Genomic DNA, 12,376 nt, shown 5'->3' on the forward strand with positions numbered 1-12,376 from the left:
CACAAAGAATTTCCCTGTGTAGCTATCTTAAACAAACAGAAATGTCATTTCTTTTCTTTTATAAAATCAGAGAACAATAGGTCTGAACAGGTCCTGCCTACAGAGGTCGATACCCGTTTTTGGGGGAGGAAGTGGAGAACATTGCATGGGGGGTGAACATAGTGCAAATACTGTGTACACATGTATGTAAATGAAAAAATAATATCTGTTGAAACTATCCTAGGAATGGGGGAAGGGAATGGAGGAAAAGGGTGGAAGAGATGAATTCAAATACAATACATTTGATATATTGTAAGAACTTTTGCAAATGCCACAATGTACCCCCACCCAGAACAATACAAAAAGGAAAAAATAAAACAAATTCAGTTTAAAACAAAAAACTGCTTAACCCTAAATATTAAATGAGTAAATATTTACTCTTGTCATTTCTTTTTATTTTATTCTTGTGTGGGTGGGGGAATATTTTGAACCCTCTTCCAAGGGATAGGCTTTAAACATTGACCAACAACTGCTCTACATAACCTCCTATGTATGATGCCTTTCTTGTACAGATAAATGTGCAAATTGTTGTGTTATTAAAGTACCACTACTTTATTTTTTCTGAAACAAAATAAGCCCTTGGGTTATTTATATTCCCTGATTCCCCATGTAAGCCTTTGAATGGTAAGACTGGGACTGCATTTAATAAATTTCAAACTTTAAGAGATTATATATGAAGAAGGCCATAAGTACAGAGATAGGGAAGCCTGAACAGAAATTATCTCAGAAATATAAAGTACTAAGCTATTATAATAACTTTGAAAAGAAAAAGGAAGCTATGAACCATAATAAAAGCAATGGTAAAAATTCTTCCAGATAGTGTGAATATTAAATAGACATTTTAACAATTGATGTGAAATATATATATATGTATATATGCAGAGAAATATTTTAACTATCAAAATAATTGATGTCACTTTTATCAGAATTTGACATTATGTAGATAATACCACATTATAAAGATAACATTTTTTTTAATATTATTCTAATTTTTGTAAGCAATCACTATTAGAGTTTTAATTTTCAAATACTATCAAAAGACAGAAGTTTTCCCTTTATAATTACTTAATATTTGTGATGCAAAATAGGATACAAACACTCTTGTTAGTATTGCTGTGATAGCATTTTCTATGTCCCTGACATTGATGAAGGGTACCTGGTATTTTCTGAAGCTAGAAGTACTTCAGATGCAAAAAATTGTCATTGTTGTAACTCCAAAAAAAAATAAAGTTAATCGTGAACATTGTGGATCTAAATATCCAAAGAGCAAATGACAGGGGAAATTCAGAAAAATAATTGTTAAAATATGGAAAAAATATAACTTATTTAGAACTTTTTATCAAACAAAATTAACAGATTCTTTCCCTTCAATGTGTTCTTTCATCCTGAATGATCAAGAGTTAAAAATTCTTAGCTCTGTGAGAAATTTAAAATTAAAAGAAGCTCAGTTTGATTTCTAACCTAAACCAGAATTGTAGTGAGTGTCTTGTCAGAGTCATGCAGAGGAATGAGAGGTTAATGAAATTAGTAAAAACTTATAAGTAAATAAGTAATATGATTCTGGAAGCTTAGGAAAAATGAAAGCTTGCAGATGGCAGAATTGAAAGTTTGTTTCAAGTTTTGAAGTATCAGAAAAGTCCAGAAATAAATACAACAATATGAAAATTAAGACAGAAACAGGTTCTAATTAGAAAGGAAATTATATCCTGTGGTTAGAGCTAGTAATGTTTCCAAACAATGCAGTAGAATAAAGATGGTAAGGGAGAAGATATTTGTCTCCTCTTATTTGTCTCACACACTTGGTTATATAAACACAGTTGCATAATGCATGCAGTGTATCGTGGTGTATACTGGGAACCAGATGGCTATTTCAGTGGTAGAATTAGGAACTAGGGCATGCCTCAAGTGGTAAAATACCTGCATAACACGCACAAAGCCCTGAGTTCAAGCCCCAGTATCACCAATAAATAAATAGTTTATTCAGTGGTACAATTTGTGTTTTCCTCCATTCACTGGAAGGTTTGAAGTAAATGGCCTTATTTCACAACTTTGGGCCGCTTTAAATTTCTTTTAAATCATTTTGGTTGTGCCCTAGGCATTTTCATTTTATAATGCCTACTATTTTTCTTTTTTTTCCATTCCATTTACTGTGGTTAATTCTAGATGAAATCTAATGTTTGTTATACCATTTAGCAGTATCAATCATATAGGAATATACTAAAAACAGAATCACAAGACTCACTCCAGAACTACTGTGTCAGAATCATCGATTTCAATGATATTTTTAGATGATCGCACAAAAGTTAAAGTTTGTAAAGAACTGGAAAACGAAAATAAAACCTGCATAGATAATGATTAGTAACCATGCCACTAGAGCTAGAACATCAGTTAGTACCTCATGAGAGAGTTCTTTTCCATATCCACAGTTAAACTGCCTTTGTCCAGTCATTTTTCTGATGTTTGCTCTTAAGTCTTGTCCTGACCCTGCTAGAGCAACTGAAGCACAATCTTTCATCACAGCTTAGGCACTGCCTCCATCCATGCTCTCAATAGTCTGTGTTAATGTGCAATGGTTTCCTACTCTGTATCTCTTACTAATGCTACCTTATCAAAGCCTAGATCCATGAATCCAAAGTAAGTAGTCTGCACACAATCTTAATAGGAAAACATTGCACTTGAATTAGAATTATTCCCCCTTTCAGATATTGTGATGATTAATATTGTCAATTTGCCTGAAAATTAAGGTATCTAGAGGATTAGTAAAATACTTCTGGGTGTATCTGAGGATTAACATGTGGCAGAGCAACTGAAAAGGAACAACTTGTCCTGAATATGGGTAGCAACAACAAATAGGATAGAAGCCCAGATTGAATAAAGGTGGAAAAAAACAGGACAGCAAACCATATGCAGCTCCATTCTCATTGTCACTGTGCCATTGCCTGTGGACATCAGAATCCAGCTTCTTAAACCTTTTAGTGTGAAATATGTATGAGGGATTGACACTCAGATGGACATTGTTGGACTACTTATTCTCCAATCATGTAGACCAATCAAATAAATTACCTTTTGTAATTACATATATAATTGCACACACACACATACGAACATTTTCTAATTCTGTTCCTAAAGAGAATCTTGACTGACATATTGTTGAATTGTCTCTAATCAAAGTTAATGGTCCCCTTTCCTCTATGGGTGATTTCTTTCTTCACTTTCTTTCCCTCATGTTAAAAATAAATACCAAATAAATCTATGTTCACTATTCCTACTGATGTGAGCAGTCACACTTGAATCCTAAATTTATAATCTATGATCTCTAAATATCTTATGTGAATATTCTAAAAATAAGAATAGAAATATCCAAAGTCACCAAATTGGTTGTTTACACTGTTCTTTGTTTTAAGGAGAGACTGTTTTGACAGATTGATGGAGAGTTTCAAGTTTTGTGATGGTGGTATATAATTTTCCACAATTTGAGTAAATACTGTTTTCTTCAAGAAAATCATCTGCCACTATTATAAAAGCTAAACTTAAATAGAAATCCCAAATGCATTATATTGACTATTATATCAAAATTAAGTAATAGGCACTTCATATCTCAAGTCAAAAAAGAAGTTTATTACATACGTTTAGTTTTTAAGGGACTGATGTTGAATTAATACATATATTTAGATTTTTTAAGGAATGATTGTGCCTGATAATGTTTATAGTGACAGAAAAAATTGAATAAGAAAGGAATTAAGAGCAAAAAATTATAAGAAATATTGGTCAGTTTTTTAATGTTGATTTCAGTGTCATTAGGGACATGCAAATGAACTTGGAGGGCAAAGGAGCTTTGCATTTTTATTTTGGTTCTAATCTTATAAGACCTGGTTTACACAGAGCCTTGATTTTACTCTGTTGTCTCATTCAATTTACATCTTCTCTCTGTAGACACACTGCCACAGAAGCAACTAATGGTAGTTATTAAAATGTGCCCGAATTGTATAATATGCATTATAATAATATGATTCTAAACGATTTTTAATAATTGAAGAGGTAGAAACTTTCTCTGACTCTTGGGATGATCTGGCCAAATTTCAAATGGAAAATTACATTCATTCTGTCCATATTCCCCAGTATTTTCATTTTTTTGGCATCCTCTTTAAAAACAAAATAAAAACAAATGAAATAAAAACAAAACACAAATCACAAATTTATCACCTAATGGAAATGGACAGAATGCTCTTCTGTTTTATTATGCCTGGCCCACAAAGGATCTGTATACCTCTGCTAGCAAGGTGCATCTTTTGTTTGTTTGTTTTTTCATTTATTCATATGTGCATACATTGTTTGGGCCACCTTTCCCTCCCTCCCCCCAAAGACCCTCACTTCCAGGCAGAGCCTGTTCTGACCTCTTGTTCTCTAATTTTGTTGAAGAGAAAACATAACAGACAATAAAAAAGACATAGCATTTTTGTTAGTTTGAGATTCAGATAGCTATTCAGAGAGATTCCTAGAGTTGCTTCCATGCACTTGTGTATTACAACCTTCATTGGTTCATCTCTACCAGACCTCTCCACTACTTCTTGGACACCTTCCCACAGTGGTCTCTGCTGGTTTAAGATTATGGCATTCACTCCTATACAGTGAGTATATCAACCACATTCAAGTTTTAGGTTTCCTTCCCTTTCCCTATTTCTCCCATGTGCATTCTCACCTTAGTGTGTGACCCATGTCCAATAATGTTACTGCATTTGTTTTGGGTCAAAAATCAGCATATGAGGGAGAACATACAATTTTTTGTCCTTCTAAGCCTGGCTAACTTTGCTTAAGATGATGTTTTCCAGTTCCATCTATTTACTTGCGAATGACAAAATTTCATTCTTCTCTGTGGCTGAATAAAATTCCATTGTATATAAATACCACATTTTCTTAATCCATTCGTCAGTAGTGGGGCATCTTGGCTGTTTCCATAACTTGGCTAGTGTGAATAGTGCTGCAATAAACATGGGTGTGCAGGTGCCTCTGGAGTAATCAGAGTCGCATTCCTTTGGGTATATCCCTAAGAGTGGGATTGCTGGATCGTATGGCAGATCTATATTCAGTTTTTTAAGAATCCTCCATATTGTTTTCCAAAATGGTTGTGCTGAGTTACATTCCCACCAGCAGTGTATGAGGGTTCTTTGTTCCCCACAGCCTCACCAACATTTGTTGTTCTTCTTGTTCTTGATTATAGCTATCCTAACAGGGGCAAGGTGGAATCTTAGTGTGGTTCATCTTAATGAAAGATGTGTGATGACGTTTCTTTGATAGTCTTGAAATTTTTCATTTGTCACCCAAATAGTGGGGTTAAGTTTATTTGAGTAAATACATGAGCAAATATCCTTCTAGATTCTTCTACTAAGACTTGAGAATAAACAAACATGGAATGAACTAGACACTCTGTAAAACCATCTCTTCTCTTATAACAGCTGCTTAGGAACTGCTCTTACTAAATCATACTGACTCCTTACCTGGGTCCAAAATTAACTAAAAGGAGAAAAAACTTGGCATCCTTGCCTCCATTTTACAGTTGTGTTTGAGTTCTCTCCTTGTCACCTTGCTGCTAAAGATTTCAGGAAAACATCTTGTGACAGGACTGCGATCTATTCCACCACCCTCTAAGAAGCAATGACTTTCTAATTGAGACAAGGCCCACCTGACCAATCCTGAGATGATCACACCTTTTAACAGGGACTTTTTGATAATTATGCATAGTTCTCATCCTCCTATTCCAATTCTTCCTGCATTTAAACCTAATACCCCAATTATTGGCTAAAATAGCTACTTCACCTCCTTTTTCATGATAAATCTCTTTTCTCTACCCTTCATCACCACACATCCATTTAGCGCATTGTGGTGGTGAGTGGCTGAAATTGACGTGGACTCTGGACTATACCTCTAGATATACTTTGTACACAAAGAGTTGCTCTCTTGGGTCTTGGAAAGATTCCACCTGTCACATGCATCATTGTGTTAGGTATGTTAGTAGCAACTCTGTGAATAGAAAGGAACAAAGGTGACTTGATGAGAAAATACTGAGGTAAGCTTTTTAAAATTTGTTCTTAGCATATAATAGTTGAATGTGGTATACATTGTGATATTTACATATGTGCTTACAATACATCTTAATTAGACTCACCCCATTCATTGTTCTCTCTCATCTACCCTTCCCCCTTCTTAGAACTATTTCAACAGATTTTATTATACTTTCTTGACAATCTCATATCCGCTTCTTTTAATTTTTTTAAATTTTTTTTGTTGTGCTGGGTAGGAGTACATTGTGGCATTTACAGAGGTTCTTACAATATATAAAATATATCATATTTGAATTCACCCCTCTATCATTCTCCTTCATCTCTCCTCCCCGCCATTCGAGAAATAGTCTCAACAGGTATTTTTTTTCCATTTACATTCATGTGTGCACAGTATTTGCACCATATTAATCCTCTTACAACCTTTACCCACCCTTTTCCCCTCCCACTGTTATCATCCCCCACAGGCAGGACCTGTCCTCCCCTCCTGTTCTCTGATTTTGCAAAAGAAAAAATAAATGACATTTTTGCTTGTTTAAAGTAGTTACACTGGGAATTTCTTTGTGGCACTTCCATGTGTATATGCATTGTAACCCAACTTGGTTCATTTCGTCTATTATTCTTCCTTTTACCTTAGTCCCTTTTTTATGGTTATTTCAACCAATTTATTAAATATTCAGTGTTCATTGTTGTATAGAGAGTACATCAACCATATTCACCTTAAATTCATTTTTACATCCTATCCTTCGCACATGTGACCTCCCCTTGGCCTGTCCTAATTTTCATAATACTGCTTCATTTGTATTAGATCTATATTTTGGAATTAAGCAGACACTTCAATAGCAAAGAAGAAGCCCAAGTTGCAGTAGGAAGTATAAAAGACATTTATTCTATGTCTTTATTGACATGCTATAGAATTCAAATGCATTTTTCCCCTGTGTTTGCTCCCAGAAATAATCTCTTGATATTATGGGCAGTTAAGCAGATTCCACATATAACCATAAATAACAAAGGCTTTAAGGAAGTCTTGTCTTAGTTATGAATGCTTCCATGCTTTTTGTAGTTGATGGAATATCAAAAAATTATAAAGGGTTATTTTGGAGCCCTGAAGCATGGCGGAAAAATATTTCTCTATTAAGAAATATTGCCTCTAATGGTTTACACATCATGTGAAAAAGCAAGTAGTACTGCTTTTGCCTTGTGACAATACAGTAAAGCAACTTTTCCATTTCACTTGAGGAATATTTTTAAGAGATATTTCACTGAGCTGTGAGAAATAAGCTATATTACCTCCCTCTTGAAAAGATGAGGGATAGTGAAATTGGAAGGTTAAATGGTTTGCCCACTATCTCATGCTAAGTTATTGGCAGAGGAAGTATAGGAGAATAGCCTCTGGACTTTAAATCTGTTGCTTAGCTACTGATCCACAATAGCTCCCAATTGACTTGAACTACAGAGTACTAGAGAATTTGAAAACTCAAAAAAAGATCATGCTTCCTCTGAAATGAAAAGTGGAGAATTCTATCAGCACATTGTTCTAATATACAAGCCATTTGATCATTCGCCATCAAATTGATTCTTGTATTAGTATATTCAATTTTCTTATCATCATAAATGAATTCCTAAGTAATACTGTGTTATAAATGTCCACTAGAAAACCTTAGCTCACCTTATGTAATCTCTTCAAAACATATATAAGTAGAAAAAATCCTAATCATCTTTATTTAATTTCAGTTGTAATAAAAAAGTTATAGCAGATGTCAAATGATGTATGTTGTTATATATGCACTTTACTGCAATGGAAAATTAAAGTTGAATTACTACTGTTTTCTAATATTTGGATAATAAGTATATTTTGATTTAAAGTTATACAAGCCAGCTAAAATTTAGAATTGTCTAAAAAACATCTGGCCAGAAAGATTTTGATCTCTAGCACCTTTCCAGCAAGATATAAACATAATTTTAATTGATTTTCTTATTTAATTGTTTTCTTATTTTAATGAATACATCATAAAAGAAAAAAATATCTCTATCTTTTTCCATCGTGCTTTTATTAGTAAGGTGATCTCTTCCATTTCCAAGTGTACATCTTGCTTAGCTAGAAATATTTTAATCTCTACTAGGATTCATTTAACTTCATTTTATGAGCTCCTCTACTATATCTCTACGTGGAAATGCACAAACCTGTGGGATGATGATATGGATGAGAAGAGCCTTTAAAAGCTCCAGTCTGTGGACCTCTCAACTCTAAGATAAAGTTAGAGAGAGAACCAGGGGAGAGCGTATGCTTTTCTATGACTGTGTTCTTTCAGCCAGAGACAGCAATCAGCAGAATACATAAGATGAAAAAATGTGCAACTATATGATATATTATTAATGCTGAACTGTCTACAGTCAGTAACTTAAGAAATTGTAAGTACTTCGGAGCCCTCAGGGCTTGCAGACACAGGTAATTTATTTATACCTCAATCAACTGAGCGCTTCCATGACCTAAATCTACAATAACAAAAGCCCCAATCTCTTCACAATACTTTTACAGGATCACAATTGGACATATATTGACTGCTTTTGCAAGTATGTCTGTCAATATAATGCCATTGCTGTGAACTAGAAGCCCTATTTCCAAAGCATTTACCCCTTTAAAAAAAAGCCTCCACTTCTCCACTTTGGTTAAACTACTGAGTCTCTCTCATCTCAAGGCATTGTTTGAAAACGTATAAACATCCTGCGAGATCTTTTCTTCTATTTATGTTCATTGCTCATCAGGTTTTGATGCACTCTCTATGATTAATGAATTTTCTTTTATACATACATGTATTTCTACTAAATTAAGCTGATGACTTCTGATGATATATAATATATTCTCTACTCCTTATATTTCTTCAGATGAATATGTCCCTGAGAATATACCCCATAAGAAAAACAAAAAACTAAAAATAATGGCCTACTCTTATATAGTCATAGCAATTATAAAGAGAAAAATCTATGTTAATTGCCTTGTATTTTGGGCACATAAGCTTATGATTAAATAAAAAAATGATTGGTAACATTTGTATGATTTCTTAATTTTCTACAGTAAATCACACTCTCTATTTTTTTTGCACTCAATAAAAACCAAAAGATGGATTGAGTTAAACTTTATCTTGACTGAACTGCAGAAACCATTTATCATAATGTAGATAGATGTATCCACTTCTTAGTAATATCATCTTCATTTTAGTAAATGAATGCAGTGCTGAATTTTAAGAGTACACTGAACAAAAATAACAGTATAATACTGATTTATCTTCCTTTTGATAATTTTCAAAATAACTTTGGAAATTAAAGCATTCTTAAATTAGAAGAACATGCTCAAATTCTAATAATTCAAGAATGACAATTATAAAATTAGATTAATTTATGTAATATCCATAGTCATATACAATTTTTATTTTTAAGTTTTTATTATTGGATGAAATATATTTTCTTCAAGATGCTTCATACACTTATTCAAAAAGCATAAATGCCTGAAATAAATGGGGCAATCAAAAAAAGTTGCCAAGACCACCCCAAAATGTGAAGGCAGCTAAAAACTCATTAAAATGTGTCATGAGCTTACTGTTTCATCAATCAAAAGGTAAAATAGGCAAAAAGGAAATAAAATCTGTATATGCCATTTTTTAAAAATAAATCATCACAAATGTTTTCAGTAACAATGAGAGAAAAATTGTCATTCTGTAACTGAATATCCTGTAGTGTTTATAAAACCTGGAGCTAGTAAGTCTTTCTGTATTATGGACACTATTCTTTTTTGTTTAGTTAGCTTTAGTTCTGAGGAATCGATGTTTCTCAGACTCTCTCCATTAACATGTTTTTCCCCTTGTGATCTGTCTGTCTGTATTCTAGAGTTTAGTCACTCTAAAACATTTTAACTCCTGAGGATGAAATGGCCAAAAGACAAAATTTTTTCCTAACATAATTGTAGAAGTACTAGTGTGTAGACCTAAATAAAAGCACAGTATACTTTACAACCTGTACTTTAAGAGTAAGTTATTAAAACCTTTATCTGAGATAGATTGTATATGTAATACAATTTTATATTATTCTTAACATAATTATATTAATACACTTATGTATAATTAACATACTTAAAATTTTGCTACTAAACATAATATGAAATTGTGTTACAATTTTATTTTACATATTCACAGACTTAGAGCATTTATAATGATGGCACATAAAGGAAAGCTAAACCAACATTTAAGAAAGCTAAATCAACATAAAATCAACATTACATACTTTCCTACACAAAATTAGCAACATTTAAAAAAATTATTTTGCATAATCAATTTATTTCTGAGAATGGCCTGACAATACTAGGATACTAAGATTTTTGAGGAACAATGTTGCAGTACCTTAAATATCATTTCTAAAGACAATGCAATGAATATCTGAATCATCATACATCTTCATCACTATAATGAAAAAAATGGAAACAATGCAATGAATATCTGAATCATCATACATCTTCATCACTATAATGAAAAAAATGGAAGCAATTAATATTAATTGATAGAGTCATATGTAATCAGGGCTATAACAGCAAATATTCACCAGTATGGATATTTGGCTGAAAGATTGTTAAAATGAATCTGTTCAGGTTGAGAGGTAACTGCGGTTTTACATGAACTGTGTGTCTCCTTTCCCACAGACATTAGTGTCCAAATTTTCCCTATTCATTTCAACAACAAATAGAGTTAATGACTGGCATAGAATTGGGCTCCTAGAACCAGGGTTCATACAAGGCCAGAGTTGCCCTAAAGCTTTGCCACATTACTTGATGGCTATTACCACTCTATATTCAAGCAAATTAAAATCTGTTACAACATAACATTTTACATTGGAAAGTTGTAAAAAAATCATTCTTTCATTCCTAACAAAATCCATTTCATCTAATACAATATCCCTAGTCCCAGTCCCATTCTAGTTGTTACTAACCAATATGGAGGAGTATGGAATACAAATTAAGTTGAAGAGGTGAAAATCTTTATAGAAAACATTACTGGAAATTTTGCATTTGTAGTATGGAGTATCATGCAACCTCAACTAGCTTCTGAATGACTCATATTATAAGTTTATGCAGTATAGTGTTAAATCAGGAATGTAACATTGTAAATGGTATTGCATTTTAATTTCAGTTTTGAAACATTCGTGGCTAGTATGTAAAATATGGTTAATTCTTCCTGATATTTTTCCTGTGACCTTGAAAATTCACTTATTGGTTACGGGTACTTTGTTGCAAATTTTGTTTTGTTTTGTCTATTTGTCACATCTAAAAATTGAGAAAGTATCTTTTCTTTTTCTTGCCTTAATTTTATTAAGAATTCCGCTACAAGGTTGAGTTACAGTGGTAAGAATGGACATCTTTGACTTGTCCCATATGTGAAAGGAAAATAATCTAGTTTTTCAACAATAATCATGAGGTTAAGTGAATAAGCAAGTTGTAGGATGAGTAAACATAAAGCTCTAACTTTGTCTATAATACAGAGATGGTAAATTTATGCTGATGACAATCATGTTAAGTTACTTTCTTGACTTCATCAAGTAATAACATTCAGTTTTGACTGTAGTGTTTCAACTTCTTGGGTACAGCCTCTTGCATCGCAAACCCAATCTTTTAATAAGCAACCAGACTGCAAAATAGAAATTATACATTTTATATTTAACAGAGGTTCACAGACATTTCAATATATATGGCTGTAATTTCATTAAGAAAGTATTGTATTTTCCAGAGACAGACAAATCATGTTTAAGACAGAGCTTAGATATTTTTCTCTAGCCTTGTATTCAGGGAAATTTCTTTTGACTTAGTGACAAGTGTATTTGCTAGATAGCTGCACTTTTTATTTAACTCACCTTATCAACTTAACCTCTTCCTTCTATAGACATCACTGAGTAGGCACTGGATCAAAGGTAAAGTTGGAAAAAATATTTTAGATCAGACAGGCAGCATAGGGTAGTCATATGATAAATCCATGTAAAGAGGCAGAAAATGTGAAATGTTTTTGAAATGATGCAAATAGTTTATTGTTGACAACCTTTCCTGTAAGTTTTAAGATTTATTTATGAATTGATTTTACAAAATGAAATCATAAAAGATATTTCATTTAATAAATTAAGCATTTTATAATACTTAAAATTACCATCATTAATTACCATCAAACAAGGTAAATTCCTACAAACTAAATTATTTACATTATTTTAATAGTAGAATATATTCCTTTAGTGTGATGTAGTGACTA

The sequence above is a fragment of the Castor canadensis genome, chromosome 4, assembly GCF_047511655.1.
Source record: "Castor canadensis chromosome 4, mCasCan1.hap1v2, whole genome shotgun sequence".
NCBI lineage: Eukaryota > Metazoa > Chordata > Mammalia > Rodentia > Castoridae > Castor > Castor canadensis.